The following is a 23,546-nucleotide window of genomic DNA, read 5'->3' as shown; positions in this document are numbered from 1 at the left end:
ATAAGACACTCTAAGCTTCATTCTCCAGCCTGGTCCCATATATATGGGAGGAGTCACAGTTCCTCATCACACTAAGGTCTTTGATAAGAACTCATGGGTAAGTCTATACCTCAGCCAACACCCTGAAGAGCAACAGGACACCTTTGAGGACCATCTCAAGTTGGACTGCAAAGGTGAAGTCGGCACTCAAAGCTGAACAAAGAGCACGGGCACAAGTCACAAAGTAAGTAGTCAATGCAATATTTAGTATTCATATTATTATGCTACATTATACCAGGACTGCACACACTTAAAAGGAGTAATGCACCTGGCCAATTAGCATAGGTTAGTGTTGCCTGAAGTGTTCAACTGGCCCTGGATTACTGCATATCTTTTATATCAGCTTGCTCTGACCATAACTATGTACTGATTTTGTGCTATTTATGTAGGAATATGATCATTTGGACAGCATCTTCAATTAATTTACATAAAAAACTTTTTGGAATGTATGATAAAATGAAAAAAAAAAAAAAACAGCATATACAGTATTTAATGATTAATTTATGTTTTTAATTTATTTATTTATTTTTTATTTTATGGCATTTCACTGTGATTGTTGTTTCTAAACAAAGAGATGAAAACATTTGATTCCCTCTGGAATAGTTCTCAGAATGATGAACAGAGACATCTGTTGGGCTGAAAAATGTTCATGATGGTCTCCATTCCTTTCAAAGTGGTTTCCTATTATCATATAATGATGAAAGGATGCTACACCATCTGTTTTCTTAGTTTGGAGCAATGCTTGTGACATGCAGCTTTTACATTGATCTGTAGATGTAATCAGTGTTTATTTTAAGCCATTTTGTTATTTTTATTGGTCTCACACCATTCCACAGCCAACAGCTCTGAGATTTCTGGTCAAATATACTGGAGCACAATTACTTTTAATGATGAAAATAGGTCAGAATTTATGGATCATTGAGAAAAACAAATAACTTATATATTCACAGTATATATTATTTTTATTAATAATTTGATACTGTATTTCATAGAATGTATGCATTTATTTCATAGACAATAACAAATGTACAATTATAAATATATAAATGGATAGTGATGATGATTCTACCAACTATTAATAACTTATCTCATGTGGACAGTTCTATTCTTGTAAAATACCACAAGCAATCCTAAGAGCAGGGTGAGCAGGGTAAGGGAAAATATCATTTTATAAGTCATTAAATCTGACAAAAAAAATTGTCAAAGCAGTAAGAGAAGCCTTGCTGCCATTAATGGGGGGTTGACATCTAAAGACATGAGACCCTTTCCAGGCCTCCCTTGGGCATATTTATAAATCAATCATATGTCTGAGTTGCTAGGCATGGCTATTTTTCAACTCCTACAAATATGGTTATCCCGGATAAGAAGCTGTCTGCAGATAAACTTATCTTGATGTACTGCTTACATTATAAATCAACACCTAATTAATAGCTGTATGATTATGTGTGTTCAGTTGTGTGTGTGTGTGTGTGTGTGTGTGTGTGTGTGTGTGTGTGTGTGCATATAAGATTATATTATAAGATTATATATTACATATATAAGAACGAATATTAAATATATAAGAATGAATATATATATATATATAGTCAGGAACGCGAAGAGAGAGAACTCAAACGCAGAGGATTCGGGCAACAGTTTATTGGGTACAACAAAAATACCAAACTAATCCAACGTGTGAATGTCACACACACACAAACTGAAGCCTGGTGTAACAACTCCAGAGCCCGTCCGTACAGACACCTGCGGACACAGGCTGTGGAGACCACCTCTGGTGCAATGCCCAACGGGACGTGGAAAGCGAGACAGAGGATCTCGGGCACACGGCCAACGAAAGACTCCTCGTCTAGACGTCCTGAGCACAACAGCGGTAAAGGTGAGGAAACAGACACACAGCACAATAACAATGACAACGCGAAATCTACTGACAACAAGGGACAGACACAGCAGAGAATAAAAGGGAGAATGGGAACTAGCAACAGGTGAGGACAATCAGCTCGTGATCTGCACACACCAGCGCTGAATTATAAGCGCTGATTGCCCAGGTCACGAGCTGCAGCAAATGACAGGACACAGACAACAGGGAAGCCGATGAAGCACCCTGCACCGTTACAACACCCCCCCCCTCAGGGACGCCTCCTGGCGTCCCCGGAGGACTCACCATGACGCCGATGGAATTGGTCAATGAGAGCGCGATCCAGAATGTCACGAGCCGGAACCCAGCATCTCTCCTCCGGACCATAGCCCTCCCAGTCTACCAGGTATTGATAACCTCTACCCCTCCGTCTCACATCAAGGAGCCGCCGTACCGTATAAGCCGGAGACCCCTCAATGAGTCTAGGAGGCGGAGGGACAGAGGTCTGGGGCTGAAGGGGGGAGCGAATGACGGGCTTTATCTTAGAGACATGAAACACCGGGTGGATATTCTTAAAACTGGGGGGTTAAATTGAGTCGAACCGACACCGGACTGAGCACCTTAGAGATGGAAAACGGTCCAATAAATTTGGGTCCCAGTTTACGTGAGGGGAGTTTGAGAGGAATGTCTTTGGAAGAAAACCAGACCTTCTGACCGCACACGTAAAGTGGGGGCTTAGCACGGTGACGATCCGCCGACGCCTTGTTCCTGTCACCAGTCCGAGTGAGGGCTTCTCTGGCGATCCTCCACGTACGGAGGCATCTCTGAATAAACGAGTGCGCGGATGGGAACAACGGCGTCGGATTCTTGGGAGGGGAATAAGGGTGGCTGGTAGCCTAAACAGCACTGGAAGGGAGACAAACCCGTAGACGAGACCAGGAGGGAGTTATGTGCATACTCAACCATAGTTAATCTGGAACTCCAAGATGACGGTTCCGCGGACGCCACACAACGCAAGACTCTCTCCAGATCCTGGTTAGCACGCTCAGCCTGACCATTTGTCTGCGGGTGATACCCGGAGGAAAGACTCGCAGTCGCCCCCAGCTGTCGACAGAACTCTGCCCAAAACTTTGACACAAATTGGGGACCCCTGTCAGAGACCACGTTCTCCGGGAGGCCATGAATACGGAAAACGTGATCCAGGACGATAGTCGCCGTCTCCCTCGCTGAGGGCAATTTGGGGAGGGGAATAAAATGTGCGGCCTTCGAGAACCTGTCCACCACAGTAAGGACTACCGTGTTGCCGCTAGACGGAGGTAGGCCTGTGACAAAGTCCATAGCTATGTGTGACCAGGGTCTCGAAGGGACAGGCAGCGGCTGGAGTAACCCTGCTGGGGGTCGATTGGAGCCCTTACCCGCAGCACAAACAGGACATGCCGACACGAACTGACGAGCGTCCCGCGCCATGGAAGGCCACCAGAAGCGCTGCTTGATTAAACTACAGGTACGAGTTGCTCCTGGCTGGCAAGCTAGCATGGACGAGTGACCCCACTGAAGGACGCTAGTTCGGACCGATTCTGGCACAAACAAAAGGCTCTCAGGACACCCCGCGGGAACTGTGACGTTGCGCAGAGCCGAGCGGACTCTGGACTCCACCCCCCAGGTGACCATCGCTACCACCCGATCGGGAGGCAGAATGGTCACCGGGAGGATGGCTCTAGGTTCAGCCTCAAAGATCCGCGAAAGTGCGTCAGGCTTACCATTCTTGGATCCCGGACGGTAAGGAGATGTTAAAATTGAACCGACCGAAGAACAGTGCCCAGCGAGCCTGTCGGGAATTAAGTCGTTTAGCGGTGCGGATGTATTCTAAGTTCTTATGATCGGTCCAAACTATAAAAGGGACCTCCGCGCCCTCTAACCAGTGGCGCCACTCCTCCAGTGCCAACTTAACAGCCAGTAACTCCCTATTCCCGATGTCGTAATTCCGTTCCGAGGGGGTTAAACGATGAGAAAAAAAAAATGCGCAGGGATGTACTCTGTCATCCGAAGGTGACCTCTGAGACAAAATCGCCCCCGCTCCTACCTCTGATGCATCCACCTCCACAACGAACTGACGGGACGGATCGGGAGTAGCAAGAATGGGAGCCGAAACAAAGCGACTCTTTAAATTTAAAATGCAGCCTCAGCCTGCGGCGACCAACAGAAAACGTCTTCGAGTGGAGGTGAGATCCGTCAGAGGAAGGGCGACCTGGCTGAAATTCCGAATGAACCGCCTGTAAAAATTGGCAAACCCCAGAAATCGCTGGACCGCTCTACGACTATCTGGGGTAGGCCAATCAGCAACTGCTTTTACCTTGGCGGGATCCATTCGGATTCCTTCGGGTGAAAGAATAAATCCCAGGAACGGAACCGACCGTGCGTGAAACTCGCACTTCTCCACCTTGGCAAATAAACGATTCTCAAGCAGCCGCTGGAGCACTCGCCTGACGTGTTGGACATGGTCACGCTCGTTCTGGGAAAAGATCAGGATGTCGTCGAGATAAACAAATACAAACCGGTCGACCATGTCTCTAAGCACATCATTGACGAGTGCCTGGAAGACCGCCGGGGAGTTCGAAAGTCCAAAGGGCATAACCAAATACTCAAAGTGCCCCGTGGGGGTGTTGAAGGCGGTCTTCCATTCGTCCCCCTCCCTAATCCGAACTAGGTGATAAGCATTGCGAAGGTCCAACTTCGTAAAGATGGTCGCCCCCTGCAAGAGCTCGAAGGCCGATGACATCAACGGCAAAGGATAACGATTCTTGACCGTGATGTCATTCAAGCCCCGATAATCAATACAGGGACGGAGTGATCCATCTTTCTTCCCCACGAAGAAGAACCCAGCCCCAGCCGGAGAGGAAGAGGGCCGAATGATGCCAGCTACCTGAGAATCATTGATGTACTTCTCCATGGCCTCCCTCTCAGGCCCGGAAAGAGAGTACAGGCGCCCCCTAGGTGGAGAAGTGCCAGGCAACAGATCTATCGCACAGTCGTACGGGCGGTGTGGAGGAAGGGATGAAGCTCGGGACTTACTGAAAACCGCTCTCAAGTCATGGTAAGCCTCCGGTACATTCGCCAGGCTCACCGGCTCCTCCTGTAACACAGAACAAGACATAACCGGAGAAAAAATGCCGGACCCAAACATTGAGATAAACAAAAAGGGCTACATGCCAGAACAGAATTAAGAGTCCAGTCAATGTGTGGGTTATGTTTGACCAACCATGTGTGTCCTAATACTAATGGAGTGGAGGGAGAATGAATGAGAGAGAAAACGAATCTCCTCAGCATGATTACCCGAGAGGGTGAGAGTAATAAACCTGGTGGAGTGTGTAATTCTAGTGAGATGGGTGCCGCACAGAGTCCTGGCTGAAATGGGCTCGGCCAGTGGAACTGATGGAACACCTAATCGGGCAGCCAGCTCATTGTCCATAAAATCACCCTCTGCTCCAGAATCAATTAAAGCTGACACCTGATAACTAGTTTTATTAAATTGTAATGAAGCCTGGAGGACGGAACGACCACCAGAGGGCAGCAATGTATTAGTGACGCTCACCGTACGCCCCTCCTTGGCCGAAAAACGCCGCCCCTTCACTGGACACGAGGCCGCCACATGCCCCGCCCCCCCACAGTAGAGACACAGACTGTGAGTGAGGCGATGGCGCCTCTCGGTGATCGTCAGCCGGGCTCTCCCGATCTGCATGGGCTCCTCCTCAGGCATGACGAGACGCTGAGAAGTTGCGTCCCCCGCCGCTCCAGCGACCAGGTCGGAGAAAAGCTCGCGAGAGACCACGCCCCTTCGATGGCGGGACCGGAGAGCTATCCGGTTGTCAACGCGGATGGCGAGGTCGACTAAACCGTCGAGGCTGGGAGGCAGTTCGAGAGAATATATCTCGTCCTTGATGTAGTCTGCCAACCCGTGAAGAAAGTGATCCCACTGCGCTTTAGCATTCCATCCGCATGACGCGGCGAGAGTGCGGAACTCTATGGAGTAATCCGACACCGACCGACCTCCCTGTTGCAGCAAAGATAACGCCCGCGCCGCCTCCGTCCCAAGCGCGGAGCGATCGAACACCCCTTGCGGAGCTCCTCCGAAAACTCCTTAAACGAGCTGCAACACTGATGATCATTGTCCCACATGGCCGTACCCCATTCTCTCGCTTGTCCGACTAAAAGCGTGATGATGAATGCCATTTTAGCTCGCTCCGTGGGAAAACAAGAGGGCTGGAGTGAAAAAGTCAGCGAACATTGTGACAGAAATGAACGGCATGAGTTGGGCTCACCGGAGTATGGAGCAGGTGGATTAAGACGAGGCTCCGCATGACGGGAAGCAACACTCTCTGGTTCGGACGGAGGTTGTACAACAGGAGTCGCGGGAGGAATAATCTGAAGCCGATCAAGCCGTTCTGTGAGCTGGGTCAGTCAGTTGCAGTGACAGCTCCGAAAAAGCGTGACGAGAAGCGGTGATTTCCTCCTGCTGTCTACCCAGCAGCGTGCCCTGCTGCCTGAGGATTCGGAGAACATCGATCTCCTCTGCTGAGTCCATAATGGTCAGTAGATTCTGTCAGGAACGCGAAGAGAGAGAACTCAAACGCAGAGGATTCGGGCAACAGTTTATTGGGTACAACAAAAATACCAAACTACTAATCCAACGTGTGAATGTCACACACACACAAACTGAAGCCTGGTGTAACAACTCCAGAGCCGTCCGTACAGACACCTGCGGACACAGGCTTGAGCAAAGGATAACACTGAATGACAACACAAAATCTACTGAGCGAGACAGAGGATCTCGGGCACACGGCCAACGAAAGACTCCTCGTCTAGACGTCCTGAGCACAACAGCGGTAAAGGTGAGGAAACAGACACACAGCACAATAACAATGACAACGCGAAATCTACTGACAACAAGGGACAGACACAGCAGAGAATAAAAGGGAGAATGGGAACTAACAACAGGTGAGGACAATCAGCTCGTGATCTGCACACACCAGCGCTGAATTATCAGCGCTGATTGCCCAGGTCACGAGCTGCAGCAAATGACAGGACACAGACAACAGGGAAGCCGATGAAGCACCCTGAACCGTGACATATATATATATATAATTTTCTTGGATGCACATACTGTATATAGGCAACATATCACCTAGACGACTGCTACACATAAATATTAAATGGAAACGAATGGCATAGTTTATGAAACCTTTCAATCTAGCAGTTATGAAATGCATCTGGGAATAGTATTACTTTCATAGGAGATTGTGGAGAAATAAAGCTCTTGAAAAATGTTGGCACTGTGCATTTATGATGAGAGTGTGCGTCAGGTATTTTGATGGATAGTTTTATGAGGTATGTGACCTACAACAGACAAAAGCATGCAGGGCTACTTGACTCACACCACTGGGCACATGCTATAGTGTTAATTGAGAAGTAAAGTCCTCAATTTACAAACGCTTTAAATTACTACTTTAAAGAATGCGGGAATTTCAATGCATTTTTATCATGCTATTTTTAGTAACAGTTGTGAATAAATTCTATTCTGCTACTGCATTTGATTACACACTTTTGAAATATATTTTTGAATGTAGTTTCAAGTATGTCAGTTTAGGTCTTTCATACAATATACATGGTCACAACCACTCATCAGTTCACCAGAAACAAAACTAATGAGTTTTTTTTGTTTTTTTCTCAATAAGAATCAAAGTTGTAATCCAAAGAAAATATAATTGCTGCATGTTTCTTACAACAATTTAGTGCCATAACCTCCAGACACAATTAATGTCTCAATCTGCATTCTAAGAAACCCATCTAATAGAGATTTCAGGAGGTTTGAGGTTTACTCAAAATATGTCAGCATTACATTCCTGTAGCAGACATATTGCCTAAATCCCGAGGTTGCAGATCGGTGTAAGTGACACTTTTGCCAGCTTTTTTTTTTTCCTGTGACTGGCCCATGATTTACATTCTAGACAGCTGGAGTGTTCATGTTGCTGTAGAGAAAAGCTGACAGAAGCGCTTAGCTTAGCTTAGCCCTGCTGCTAAGCCCCCATGCTCCCTGCCTCAGGGAACAGACATGATCTGAGTCAAAAAATCATTATGCTTCCTCATCAGAACCACGTCTAGCACTTTTTCAAAGGCAATGTATTCTTGAACTTTGCCCTAATTCTGCAACAATCACAAAACCTGAAAGATTAACTACATCAACATCAACAAATACACCAAAAGAACTATAGTTAGAAGAATTTATTTCAAATGGGTCCAAAAATCACATTTAAAATTCCAAAAATTTTAATTAAAATAAACAAATAATACCAAAAATGAAAAATGTGTCATTATTTACATTATTAGATCCTTCAAATCTATTTTTTTTTTTTTTTTTTTTGGAATGCAGAAATGCACAAAATACATTTCACAAAAGAAATCCATGCAATTTATAGTAAAGAGATCAAAACTAACACAAATCATAAATCAGTTCAATTCGGGAATGAATCATTTAGGCTGATTTGTAAAATCAATAGTTCAAAAAAAAAAAAAAACAGAAGAAGAATAATTTGTTCTCTGATCCAATTATTGAGCTCAAATCACTGATGTACAGTAATGGTCCAGTTACATCAGTCAACTTAACATTTTAAAATAGAGTAAAAGATTCCTTTTGCAAAAGCAATTCAAAATAAATCATCTTTTTCCTACAGAATAAAGAAACATACAGATTTGGAAGAATATGAGAATGTAAACAATGGCCATTTTCATTTTGTAAATGAATTTGGGGGAACTGCAAAAGAGTTCAAACTTCATGGATGTAATAATTTTTTGATAACTAATGTTATTCATCCCAGGACAGAGTTCTCTGAATCCCACAGGCCAAGATGAAATTTACAAAAAGTAAGGAAAAGGAACCCACTGCTCCTGGGCAAGGTAGATATTAATCTATATACATCTTCAGTAAAATAAATAAATAAATAAATAAAATCACTAAGAACCTTTTCAAAATCCATTGATTTCAAGTATTAACTATCACAGCTTTTAAAATTCTCTTTTCTTTCCTCAGTGGCCATTAAGAAGCGATCTAAAGTCCCAGGAGTAATGATTACACAGTTTGTGGAGAAAATCCCAGCTGAAAAAAGTCATCCCGACTTCTCTCGCAAACCCATCGCCTTGACTATTCAGGAAGGTACAGTACAGCAGCTCAAAGCATCTTCAATGTTGAAAAAACAGACACAATGACTGTGTTTTTCAGAAGTACTCAAACTGACTTTGTTAAACCCTCTCACAGGAAAGCTTGCAGTTTTTAAAGCGATCATCACTGGAGATCCAACACCGACTGTAACATGGGCTCGAAATAATGGAGATGTATCTGATCCTGAAAGATATGTTGCTTCATATGATCCAGTCTTAGGAGAACATCAATTACAGGTGCTGTATTGTCTGTTTTGAATTCTAACGTAATCATAATTTTTAAAGGAACAGCTCTTACTTACAACTGTCATTGTTCTATAATCAATTAAAACCGGTAGTAATAGATTATTACTGTATTAATAAAAATTAATCATGTTGCCCAATAGATGCCCAATGTTGGAGTTGATCAAGCAGACACATACAAATGTTATGCAAGTAATGAATATGGACGTGCTATAGTCACAGTGACACTCAACGTGATTGAAGGTCAGTACAAAACCTTTAACAATTGTACCTGGGAATTTTGTGGCAAGCAGAATGTACAAGTAAAACAAGCGAATCAATTATCTGACTTGTTAGCTGTTTCTGAAAAAACATTATTTTTGTTTTTTCAGTTGGGTTCAAGAAAAGCAAAGCAATGCAGGAGGCACGATTAGGTCTGTTTGCATTTAAGTCTTGAGTGAATCACTAAAGCAACAAACAACAAAATATTTTAAATGCAACATTCTCCTGCAGAATAAAGATGAATAGCCCAACTATATTTATTTTCAGAGCAACAAGAGAAAGCAGCAGCCAATTTAAAAAAAACCCTGAGGACCCGGTGAGTTCTTGCTGATCATACCAATGATGGTTCTAGAACAACTTGCATTCTGAATGGCCTGTTTATCTGTTTTTTGAAATGCAAAAGCAGCTGCATGTGTCCAGCCTGACCCTGGATGTCCCGGGAAGGGGTGTTCATGGTGTATTGTGTTTTCGCAGAGTTGAACAAAAGGAGGAGAGGAAAGATGGAGAAGTTGATGAGAAATTTTGGGAACTGTTGCTGAGCGCTGATAAGAAGGACTACGAGCGCATCTGCACTGAATACGGGGTGACTGACTTCCGCTGGATGTTGAAGAAACTGAACGAGAAGAAAAAGGAAATAGAGGAGCAGCAGTCGCAGGTGCATTTCAAATAAACTATGAAAAATTATGTACTGGATATTCATATACCTATTCACATACCTCAAAAAAAAAAAAAAAAAAAAAATTGCTAAGGCTTAACCAAATCCATCAAACAAAATAACAAATGTCATAGTTTTCAACATATAAATACACTGGCACTGGAAATGAATGTGACGTGTGAAATATCTCACTGGTCTCTATTACTATTTTTGCTCAAGAAGTGCATGTGCTAAATGCCTCTGTAAATCTAGCCCCCGAGGTCTCTTTTGAAAGTTTCGAAAGTATATTTTTAACTTGCTTTTCCTCCTACAGTACATTGAACACCTGAGCAACCTGAGACATATTGAAATCAAGACGCCTGGATGTGCCGAATTTGAATTTGAGATGGATCTTAAAGATCCAAATGCCAGAATCTTTCTCTTTAAGGTTAGGCAATAGACACATTTTGATTACTTAATTTTGTAGCTAAAAAAATAAAATTAAGCACATTTATAAAACATATCCACATTTTTTTTTTTTTTTTTTTTTTTTTTGTGTCACAGGATGGTGTTATGGTTCCATTTAACACTGATACAGATGAGAAACATTCTCTGCGTCAAGTCGGCAGGAAATTCATCTTTAGCGTATATGGTCTGAATGCAGAAGATGCTGGATTGTATCAAGTCGATATTGAGGGGGTCAATGTCTTCTCCACTGACTTTAAAAGTGAGCGTTGCATTTAGAAAGAAATAGCTCTCCATATATAATATTTACATTAAAGTGTAACATTAAAAGGATAGACAATAATTTACTCAGCCTCACATGTTTCCATCATGTTTATTAAAGTGGATAATGATATATGACATACAGTAAGACATATGATTTATGTGTTGAACAACCTGAAACTTAAATTATACACTGAAATCACCACATTAGCTTTCAAATCTCACCTGTACTTTGATTCAAATTTAAAACATTCAACTATATAAGTCAACAGTTATTTAAAATTCTGCACTTGGCATGGAGATTCATGTAAAATATCTCCTTTTGTTTTTCACAGAAGAGAGAAAATACAGTGTGATGTGAGATGTGAACATGAATTTTAATTTCTAAATAAATTGTCTTTATATGTAGGAAAACTATTTTGAGTGCTGACTACTATTTGAAAGTTGCTATTTCTCTAGTCATATTGGTCACACTTTATTTTAAGGTCCAATCCTCGCTATTAACAAACCATTAACTGTTATTTTTGCCTCAATAAACTCCTTATTTGCTGCTTATGAATAGTTATTAAGGTAGTTGTTAAGTGTAGGTACTGGATAGGATTAGAGATGAAGAATATTTGCTTTATACATACTAATAAACAGCCAATATGTTACTAATAGGGATGCCTAAAAGCAACTAGTTAATAGTGAGAATTGGTCCATATACTAAAGTGTTCCCGTCCTATTAAAATATTTATTTGACTTGAATGAAAACAATTAATGTATATGTTGTCTCAAAGTACAGTTTTATGTTAAAGCATGCTTGTTTTTGTCTCTACCTCGACAGTTCCAGCGGTAGACTTCTTGGTAAAGATTCAGGAAGTGAAGGCTGTGGAAAGAGAGGATGCCGTGTTTGAGTGTGTCTTATCTGCTCCACTCCCTAAGATCTCTTGGCTAGGCAAGAATGTAGCACTGGAACAGGGTGAAAAGTATGACATCTCTGTCTCTGAGGACATGCTAATCCATAGACTGGTGGTGAAGGACTGTATGCAAGTGGATAAAGGCATCTATGCAGCTGTGGCTGGAATGAAGTCCTGTAACGCCTGGCTGATAGTGGAGGGTAAGATCAAATTTAGACATCACCCACATTTATCAGATCAATTGATAAACATGTTAAAGTGTGCTGATCCTCGCATATACAGTAAATGCCACATGAGAAATATTCATTAACTGATATCATAGCAACTGACACATTTAACTCCCAGTTAAATGATCACTTTATTGATTCAAAGTAGATTTGATTCATAAATTTAACGTTAGAATCTTTTGTTCACAAGCAAAAGTTGAAATTATTCTAATGAACGAACAACTGAACATTGATTGCTGCAGCATGGACAGACCTGACAAGCACTAATAAATAATTCATTTTGAAACCACAAAATTGACGATTTCAATAAAATGTTTTAAATCTAAATGAATAAGAAGCACAAAAGGAAACTGATTGCTTGCATTGTTCAAATGGTCAGTTATGTCCATTATATCGTTGAGAGCAGGACGTACGTGTGCAGTGTCATGTAGACATCCAGCAAGTTTTCCACTCAATGACCAGAATATTAACACCTCATTCCTATGTTGGTCTGCCCTTGGAACAGCTGACCCAGATCCGAACCAGAGGGGCAAGAAGGCAGCACGCAAAACCACTCAAGCAGGAGGTGGAGGCGCAGACCTGATCAAGATCGCGGCAGAACAGCAGGAGAAGCTGCAGAAGGAGCGCGAGGAGAGGATGGAGCAGCTGAAACAGATTCAGGCCGAAGAGGCCGCTGCCAAAGAGGAAGAGAAACCAGCAGAAGAAGAGAAACCAGCTGAGGAAATAACTGCTGCACCAGAACCACCAAAACCAAAGGCTAAATCTAAATCTAAAGCTAAACCCAAACCCAAGCCCAAGCCTAAAACAGAACCCAGGACAGACTCTGAAGCCATAGCAGAAGAGCCAGAGCCAGAATCTGAGCCAGAGGTGGAGGAGGAACAACCAGAATCAGAGGAAGCTGCTTCACCACCACCAGAGGAAGAGACACTTAGTGAGGAGCCAAGAAAGAGAGTGAGAACTGGGCCCTTGGTCCAAGACACCATTATCGGTAAGATTACTTACCATTTTGATTAGCTGATTCTTTTGATGACATGTTTAACTACACAAGAAAAGTTAGTCAATAATAGTGATGTCCTTTAAATGTTTTTTTTTTTACTAAAAAAAGGCCTACCTCATTAGCTCAAGAAATAAGAGTCATTTGCTTGACAATCAGACTACATCTGTTGGGCTGTATGTTTTTGATTCACACAAAAAAAGAAAAAAAAAACACCTTAAATGAGTCATTATAGATAGGGATTCAGGATTAGTTATACTGTAATTTTTAAATTCACTAATTAGAAAGAACTCAAGTCATTCACTCAAAATGGGACTTCATCTGTCGAGTTGTATGTTTTTGATTCGCAAAACAGTCAAATGAACTTGGGAATTGGATGTTACTAATCACGCTGTATGGTTTTAATTTACTAAATAGAAAGGACTCAAGAGTCATTCACTCGTTAATCAGACTTCACTGGGCATGCTGTATGGTGCCGATTCACTAAAAAGAATCGCCTCCTAATAGTCATTGGTTTGGGAATTGTACATCACTGGTGAAGCTGTATGTTTATGATTCACTAATACGAACCAGTTAAATAAATCAATAGCTTGGAGGATAGGCTTTACTATTCATGCTGTATGTTTTTTAAATCACTAAACAGAAAAGGGTTATTTGCATGAGTAATGCTGGAAACACTTTCAAAGTATTTTAGGACGGTGTTCCGTCCACATCAGCAGAAACATGCATGTGCGACAACCGGATTTTTTCGCCAGCTCTGTTTTCTGTAGATCTTGCTTATACATAATTTTTCTGATGACATAAGTTTAAGTTTGATGTAACCTTTAAACTCTTGTCAATGTACCTGTTGTTCAGATCTGGGAGTTCACTTCACCAGTGGACTGTCAGATGTTCATGCCATCATAGGCCAGTCAGCTGAAATGGTGTGCAAACTCAGCAGTGAGAAGTGCGATGGCATTTGGTGTAAGGATGGAAAAGAGGTAAGCCCAGGTTGTTGATGCTCAATGTCCCAGTGTAATAATTAATAATACCCAAATAAATAAATATGAATCAGCGATTTTATTTATTAAGTAATAATTCTGTTGAAATATCTGTATAGATAACAACCACAGATGATCTGAAGATCGTCAAAGATGGAGCAGTCCATAAACTAATTGTATCAAACTGCACAGAGGACGATGGCGGAAAGTACCGCTTTGAGGCAGATGTACAAAAAACCTAGGCTACGTATGTAACCCAAGTTCCTCGAGGTAACAAGAACAACATATAGAACGTCTCTAGGTTACGTATGTAACCCTAGTTCCTCGAGGGAACGAGACGCTGCGTCGAGCGCTTTGGGGAACGCGTCTAGCGTGAGCGACTCTGAATATCGTGTGAAATCAGTCCAATGGAAGAGCGTGACGTCACGGGTGGGGTGACGTAAGCGACCAGGAAGCTATAAAAGCACATGCCGCGCAGCTGGCATCAGCTTCGAGTACCAGCAAGCGCCGGCAGGGGTGCCGGGGGTATGGCTCCGAGACGCAGCGTCTCGTTCCCTCGAGGAACTAGGGTTACATACGTAACCTAGAGACGTTCCTCTTCAGGAACTCGAGCTGCGTCGAGCGCTTTGGGGAACGAGTACCAACGCTGCCAGACTCCCAAACCCCTGCCTAGTGTGTATCCGAAGAGCACAGCTTAGGACGAGAGGACGGATGCACCTGGAGTGACCGGCATGTCTAGGCCGTAAAATTTTGCAAATGTAGAGGGCGTGGACCACCCCGCAGCGTTGCAGATGTCCAGCATGGATACACCTGCCAAAAAGGCCTTGGAGGCCGCCATACCCCGTGTGGGAGTGAGCCTTGGCTCCCAACAGCGGGGGACGACCAGAGGACTCATAGGTGGCGTTGATAGCCTCGACTATCCAACGACTAATAGACTGCTTAGAAGCAGGAGAACCCCTCTTGGGGGGACCATAGCATACAAGCAATTGGTCTGTTTTTCTCCACAGGGCAGCTCTGTGGACGTATGCGTCCAGTGCTCGAACTGGACACATACAGTTTAGCTTCTCTTGGTCGGGCTCCCCGAAAGGGAGGAGGACAGAAAGCCTGCAGCACTACAGGTTGTGGTGTGACAGAGGGGACCTTAGGAACATATCCCGCTCGAGGTGCAAAGTCCAGATATGTAGGGGCCACTGAGAGGGCCTGCAAATCTCCTACTCTCCTCAGAGAGGTAATGGCCAACAGAAAGGCGGTTTTAAGTGTCAGATGTCTGTCTGAGATATCTTGAATAGGCTCAAATGGAGGTCTGCACAAGGCCTCTAGCACCACAACCAAGTCCCACGGGGGAATACAGGACCGTACTGGAGGTCTCAGCCTCAGCGCACCGCGGAGGAAACGTGTAACTAATGGGTGTCTTCCCAAAGACTGACCATCTAGAAGGGCGTGGTAGGCCGCAATGGCCGCCACGTAGACCTTCAACGTGGAGTGGGTCAACCCTGCAGAGAACCTGGCCTGTAGGAACTCCAGAACTGTACCGACTGGGCAGTTTACTGGGTCTAGCTGGCGGTTTCTGCACCATGAGGTGAAGAGTTTCCACCTCAGGGCGTACAGTTTCCTCGTTGAGGGAGCTCTGGATTGGAGGAGGGTCTCAACAACCTCGGTTGAGAGACCGGATGCTATGAACTGCGCCCCCTCAGGGGCCACACCCACAGCTTCCACAGCTCCGGGCGAGGGTGAATTATCGTGCCCTGCGCCTGTGAGAGTAGGTCTGTCCTGATCGGTATCTCCCAAGGAGAGCCGTCGAGGAGCGAGACCAGATCTGCGAACCATACTCGGCCCGGCCAGAACGGGCTACTAACAATAGACGGCCCCCGTCCCGGCGTACTCTCGCCAGAACTCCCGGGAGCAGAGCAATAGGGGGAAATGCGTACAGACGAAGCCTCGGCCAGGTCTGTACCATAGCGTCCAGTCCCAGGGGAGCTGGATGAACTAGAGAGAACCAAAGGGGACATTGTGCTGTCTCCTGAGTCGCAAAGAGGTCTACTTGAGCTCTGCCAAAAATTCTCCATATCTGCTCCACCACCTCGGGGTGAAGCTTCCATTCCCCGGGCCTCGGCCCCCTGTCTCGACAGTATGTCTGCTCCCACATTCAGTTTCCCAGGAATATATACTGCTCTGAGTGAGAGGAGTTTGTCCTGGGACCACACAAGGATCTGGTGCGCCAGCTTGTACAAGGGGCGCGAACACAGACCTCCCTGGTGGTTGATGTAAGAGACCACCGATGTGTTGTCGGTGCGCACCAACACATGGTGATCCCTTAGGTCTGGGAGGAAGTGCTTCAGTGCACGATAAACTGCTAGCATTTCTAGACAATTGATATGCCATGTCAGATGGCGACCGCTCCACAGACCGCGGGCAGGGTGGCCACTCATGACCGCACCCCAACCAGTGAGGGAAGCATCCGTCGCTAGTGTTACACGGCGACCAGGAGCTCCCAGCACTGGGCCCTGATTCAAGAACCAAGGTTTCTTCCACATGTCTAAGGCACGGAGGCAGCGCCGCGTGACCTTGATAGTTCGAAGTGGATTGCCCCTCGGGGAAAATCCCTTGGTCTTGAGCCACCACTGTAGGGGTCTCATGTACAGCAGGCCTAAAGGTATCACGTTGGATGCAGCTGCCATCAGACCCAACAATTTCTGAAATTGTTTGACAGTGAGTGAATGGCCTTCTTTGACTCTCTCGACTGAGATGAGGATCGACTCGATACGAGCAGGGGACAATCGTGCCTGCATCGTGGTCGAATCCCATACTACGCCTAGATAGGTGGTTCTCTGAACTGGAGAAAGTACACTCTTCTTGACGTTCAGTCTCAAACCCAGCTCCCCCATATGTGCGAGAACGACATCTCGATGCCGAGCCGCAGCCTGCTCTGACTGAGCTAAAATCAACCAATCGTCGATGTAGTTGAGAATGCGGATGCCCTGCATGCGCAGGGGGACCAGAGCCGCATCTACACATTTCGTGAACGTGCGGGGGTGAGAGTGCGAGGCCAAAGGGAAGTACTCGATATTGGTAAGCTTTCGCCCCCGAAAGCAAACCTCAGAAACTTCCTGTGTTGTGGAAGGATGGATATGTGGAAGTATGCATCTTTGAGATCTATAGTGACAAACCAGTCCTCGGATCTGATCTGCGCTACAACATGCTTGATCGTGAGCATCTTGAACTTCAGTCTCATAACTGATCGATTTAAGACCCGCAGGTCTATGATCGGACGCAACCCCCCATCCTTCTTTGGAACGTTTAGATTTCGCCTTGCACTTGGACATTGCTTGGAGCTCTACTGGACAGACAACAGTAAATAAGACTCACAAGACAAAATGACATGCACACACAGAGCGCTTGCTGAAGACGCGAAGCTGATGCCAGCTGCGCGGCATGTGCTTTTATAGCTTCCTGGTCGCTTACGTCACCCCGCCCGTGACGTCACGCTCTTCCATTGGACTGATTTCACACGATATTCAGAGTCGCTCACGCTAGACGCGTTCCCCAAAGCGCTCGACGCAGCTCGAGTTCCTGAAGAGGAAGTGCATTTTCTGGTAAGTCAGAAACTTAAAAAAAAAAAATCTATTGTATATTGTTTTTCAGACCCACCAAGGATGAATCAAGATGACTTGGCCAAGTTCTCAGAGCCTGTGATAATCAGGGTTGGCCAAAAAGCAACCTTCAAAATGGACTTTGTAGGTCGTGAGCCAATGAAAGTGCAATGGTACAATGAGGGTGAGGAGATGCTTGAGGATAATCACATCAAGATTGAGAAGTCAGACAGTCACAGTCGCCTTCTACTTGTGAAATGTCAACGCAAAGACAGTGGAGAAATAAAGCTGAAGCTCAAAAACGAGTTTGGAACCATTGAGGCCCTTTCAAGACTCATTGTTCTAGGTTGGTACATAAAAGGCCATGTAATATTCACATGCAATTAAGAAAACTGCTGTGTTTATATAGTAAAAATAAAACATAAAAAACCTGTCCTTAATGGAATTTACAAATGTAATCCAATTCATAATCCACAAGGCATTTGTATACACCGCCTTGAACAAAGACCAACAAGAACTTAGTATTTCTTTCTTGGAATTCAGATAAACCCACCAACCCAATGGGACCTGTTGAAGTATTAGAAGCCTCAGCATCCTGTGTGGAGTTCAAGTGGAGGCCCCCAAAGGACGATGGCGGTTCTGCTATAAAAAACTACTACATTGAGCGTAACCAAATTGGACGCAACACCTGGATGAAGATTGGAAATATCCCCGGTGAGCCCCATTATAAGGACACTGACGTGGACCATGGAAGGAGGTACTGCTATCGCATCAGGGCCTTGACTGCAGAGGGCACCAGTGACGTTTTTGAGACAAATGACATCCAGGCTGGCACCAAAGGTGAGGTTGCATGTGTTTAGATCTTAAAAAGAGCATTAAGCTGTCACTGAAAATGTAAGTAAACACCGTTATCATAGAAACTGTTACATTTAAAAGACTAATTTGTTACAGCATATCCTGGACCACCATCTACACCCAAAGTGGTCAGTGCCTTCAAGAACTGCATCACTTTGGCATGGTCACCTCCCACCAACACCGGTGGAACCAACATTGTTGGCTACAATTTGGAGAAACGCAAACGGGGCAGCAACTTATGGGGTCAAGTGAACCCCCCTGATGAGCCAATCAAAGGTTTTCTTCATATTTTGCAGATCTTAAAGTGTTTTTGATATGCCATTTAGTGATTTCTATAAAACATGCTAGGTTTTACTTGCCCTTATTTCACTCATTGTCCTCTCCAAGGCAAACAGTATGATGTGAAAGATGTGGTTGAAGGAATGGAATATGAATTCCGTGTGTCAGCCATCAACTTCTCTGGTGCTGGAGAACCAAGCACACCCTCTGAATTTGTGATAGCCAGAGATCCAAAAAGTAAGTCAACAACACTTAAAGAATTATCACATTAACACATTTTATAAACAATTTTGTGGTACAAGATGTTGGATGTTCAAAACCTGCTGGAATAAAGAACAAAGTAACAAGGGAAAAAAAAAATCATAATTCTACAACTTGAACTACCTTGACCTTTTTGTACTTCAATTTGGGATTTCAGAACCCCCTGGTAAAGTCACTGACCTGAAAGTCACAGATTCCACCTATACCTCTTTGTCTTTGAGTTGGACTAAACCAAAGGAGGAGGAAGGTGTCCAGGATGAAGCTAAAGGTTATTTTGTGGAATTAAGGCCAGCTGAGAACACAGAATGGGGTCGCTGCAACTCCAACCCACTTATTTCAACATCCTATACAATTCTTGGTCTCAAGTCTATGGCTATGTACTGGGTCCGAGTGGTTGCAACCAATGAAGGAGGTGATGGGGAACCCCGAGATCTGGACAACTACATCATTTCCATGCCTCCACCTGGTATAATATGAATATATTTTTTTTTATAATGTGTACATTACCTGTCAAAAGTTTAGATGCACATCACTAAATGTACATATCTTGTGAATTGTAACATTTAAATTACATTTATACATTTTGCAAAGGCTTTTATCCAATGCGGTCTGAAGACTTAAAACATTTGCATGAATGCCTGAAAATATTTTTGTAAACAAGTATAGATTGTACCAGTATTTTTGTTACAAATCTAAAATTAAAAAAAACAAAACAAAGAAAAGCAGCTAATAAGTGCTTAGTATACATGCAAACTTTATATTTAAAAAAAAAAAAAAAAAACATCCTATGATGCCCCTCATAAAGTTGGTTGAGATAAGTCCAGAGTTTCCTAGAAGACATTACTGTTAATCTAAATTTTGGAAAATAGTGCTAATAAAAATGTGCATGTGTGTCCAAAGTTTTGTCTTATAGTTGTATTTGTTTTAAATAATTAATAATCAATTTTAATTAACTTTTTTTTTTTTTTTAATTTAAATATCGCTATATTAAGATTAATTTGCTACTCCTCAAATCTTCTTTTCAGTAAGACCAAATTTCACCAATCGCAAAATGAAGAGCTTTATGGTCATGAGAGCTGAAAATTCTGCTCGGGTCAACATAAACTTTGAGGTATCCCAATGCTATAGAACAAAATGGTAGTATTTTATAAACAGGCATTTTCCTATCCTCAGATGACTTTTCTACAGATTTTAATAAAATATTAACTCTCATCTGCAGGCTTCCCCAATGCCAACTATAATCTGGTTGAAAGATGGAATGCCTGTGTCGAAACGTGTGACCGTGGGCAATACAGATGGGATGTCCCAGCTTCTGATTCCCAGTGCTGAGCGTTCTGACAGTGGGATCTACACCATCATTGTCAAGAACATAGTGGGTCAGGAGACCTTCAGTGTTGAGATCAGAGTGACTGGTGAGATAAACAGATAAGAGCAAAAGCGCATCAGGCCTGAAATCTAATTTGCTTAGTGTGATTTTCCATGCAGAATGTGTCTCCGGATAAACATACTTGTACATCCTGGAAAAAAACATCAACCAATCAGATTTTAGGGCTAGACTTAGTGCTGAGTCTTCAGCAACTTTTCACTCAGATTTTTTCAGTGGCTGTTATTATCCATTCCAGGACCAAAAATGTGTTTATAAAGGAACACATCCTACTTGGCAAAATCTCTAAGATAATAATGAGGAATATTATTGATTGCGTGGATACCTGGCATGTTTGCAGATGATCCAAAGCCACCTGGCCCAGTGGAGCTGGAAGAAAATGTCCCTGGCACCTTGACAGTTTCTTGGGAACCTTCTCCTGATGAGAAACGAGATAATCACTTGCACTATATGGTGATGAAACGGGACTCCATCAAACGCACCTGGCATACAGTCGCTGACCGCTTGTTCAACAACAACTTCACAGCAGTCAACATCATGCCAGGAAGGGAATATAACTTTCGTGTGTATGCCAAAAATGACATAGGCGTCTCAGAACCTTCTGAGTCCCTAACATGGGGCGTTATAAGGAAGAAAGGTGAGCTGGCTGGGACTTCTACCTCTTTTGATCTGCTCTCCATAAAGGATAATAAATGTACTCCTTAAGATTCTTTGTCTCATTTCATATGTTCTCATCTCCTGCAGAAAAGTTCAGCCTCAACTTAGCCCCATCCAAACCTTGCAACTTTGACTCTGCTCCCATTTTCACGGTTCCCCTGAAAACCCACTCTATCCCAGAGAAATATGAGTGCTACATGAGCTGTGCTGTTAAAGGCTACCCCACACCTCACGTCACCTGGTACCACAACAATGTCAGCCTTAACACTGACACCAACTACTACATCACTAACACCTGTGGCGTTTGTTCCATGCTCATCTTGAGAGTCAGTGCCAAAGACAATGGAGAATACAGAGTAGTGGCAGAAAACTCTTTAGGCCGTGCTGAATGCAGCACACAGCTGACAATCTTAGGTATGTTTACAGAATATATGTGAAAACACCAGCTGTAGTATATTTTGGTCTTATATAAGTGTACATTCAAGTTGAGCTACATTTACATTTGTTGAGATGCTCTATAAATAAGTCTCTCTCTCTCTCTCTCTCTCTCTCTCTCTCTCTCTCTCTCTCTCTCTCTCTCTCTATCTATATATATATATATTATATATATATATATATATATATATATATATATATATATATATATATATATATAATGATGAGTAATGTAAAAGTATTATAAGTATTGTATCCTTAAGTAAATTTAATTTCTGCTCTTTCATTTTTCAGAGTGAAATATCTATGGGATCTGGAAGACTCCACTGACTCATCTTTGATTTATAAATAAAAACATAATTGAAAACCTCTGCTAGGCATTTTACATTTATTAAGGTCTACTGCACGTTTGATATAATTGTGAGTCAAGTACAATATTTTGTTCAGTTCAAAGCATTTATGCAACTTTTGTCATTTGATCGTTGTATTTCCTTGTCTGCAATTTGCCATCATTGATTGCCATCACTAATAAAAAGGAATGAATTAAATGTATGTATTGCCACAAAATTACTGTTGATAAAACTGTGTAAGCCATATATTGGTGACAAATATTGGTCTCCAAATGTATCTTTTACTATTATGTTTTACGTGACCCCACTAGGGCAAAGGTTTTAAACACTTAAAAGTGAAAACAAGTAACATTTGCTCTTAATAGCTAGTAAAACTGCTTGCAAATGTCAGTGCTGTGCAATAACTTTCCCTGTAAATATTTTAAGTTGCCCATAAACTATGATCATAAAATATCCCTCCAACCTCCAACCAGTAAGGATTGTTTAAATCTCCCCATTGGTAAAAGCATTTCCAGAATCAGTACAAAATATGTTACTCTGAGGCATTTTCAAATAAATGTCACCAAATGCAAGAAATAAATAAAAAAAGGCATAAAAGTGTTTTATTTTTCATAGACCTGGCCTTGGTTCTTGCTTTATAGCTTTCCATTATTAACTTTCCCCTACAGCGACGAAAGTGCATGCTGGTAGTAAATGGAAAATGCATATAAACTTGATGGCAGATGTCTGGGTTAGTGTGTACTGGGGTCAGAGAGGGACTAAGTCAAGTGGACAGATGGCAGTGCCTCTGCAGACGGGGAGTGGCCGCTAGTAGATTGAAGAGTTCTAAGTGAACATATATGTGAAAATATGTCAGCAGACAACAAGAAAAAGCATACATAATATAGTGCTTTTATGTCAAATGAAAGTAGTGCCTGTCCCTAACATTTTATGCTGATGAATCTGGAGTTTGACATGGCAATAAAAGCTTTCAAACCAAGCACTAAAACTTATACTAGCCTTCCAAAAATATTTGTCCTTCCAAATGCGCATACACAATATGTACATATTAAGGTGCTTATTAAAAACAAATGGAAATAAATCTTCAAACTAATTACAGGACAAATTAACTTTGTCATGTGGGTTCTGGCTATAATTTGTAAATGGATAAACAACACAAAAGAACTGTAGCCAATGGGCCAAAGAACTGACCAAAGCAATACTAGACAGCTGACTGCACAAATTAACTCAAGTATGCTTTATTGATGCTTGAAGTTGTTTGCCTGGTTAAGTACATAATATATTGTAACACAAGTTGAACTGTCTGAAAAACCTAAAATGTGCTTTATTTTCAAAATAAAATATTAAAACACGTTTTACAAATGAATTCTAACTTATTATCGTCAAATGAAATGTTTTGGCAAAAACAAACATGTTTAAAAATGTTCAGTTTTATTATGCACTGAAGAATTAAAAAGTATGAACATTTCCTAAAGTTATAATTGTTATTATAAACCATGCAAGGGAAAGTTTTCAGTTTTCATAATCTTCATAATCACCCAGGGGGGTTGACTGAAGCATAATTAATCAGCTGTCTGTACATTATCTCAATTATTATATGGCTACTTACCAAATATATAAATAAATTGTCATTAAATGTTGAATTGAGTTTAAACTATTAATGTGAGA

At 42.6% G+C, this 23,546-nt stretch overlaps 1 pseudogene; it reads left to right on the top strand.

Annotated features, from left to right (window-relative positions):
* Positions 1-71: 71 nt before the first annotated feature.
* LOC109083094 lies at positions 72-23,089 on the top strand (annotated as a pseudogene).
* The last annotated feature ends 457 nt before the right edge of the window (positions 23,090-23,546 follow it).

The sequence above is a fragment of the Cyprinus carpio genome, chromosome A6 (genome assembly GCF_018340385.1).
Source record: "Cyprinus carpio isolate SPL01 chromosome A6, ASM1834038v1, whole genome shotgun sequence".
Classification (NCBI taxonomy): domain Eukaryota; kingdom Metazoa; phylum Chordata; class Actinopteri; order Cypriniformes; family Cyprinidae; genus Cyprinus; species Cyprinus carpio.
This window is presented reverse-complemented; position numbering and strand designations above follow the sequence as displayed.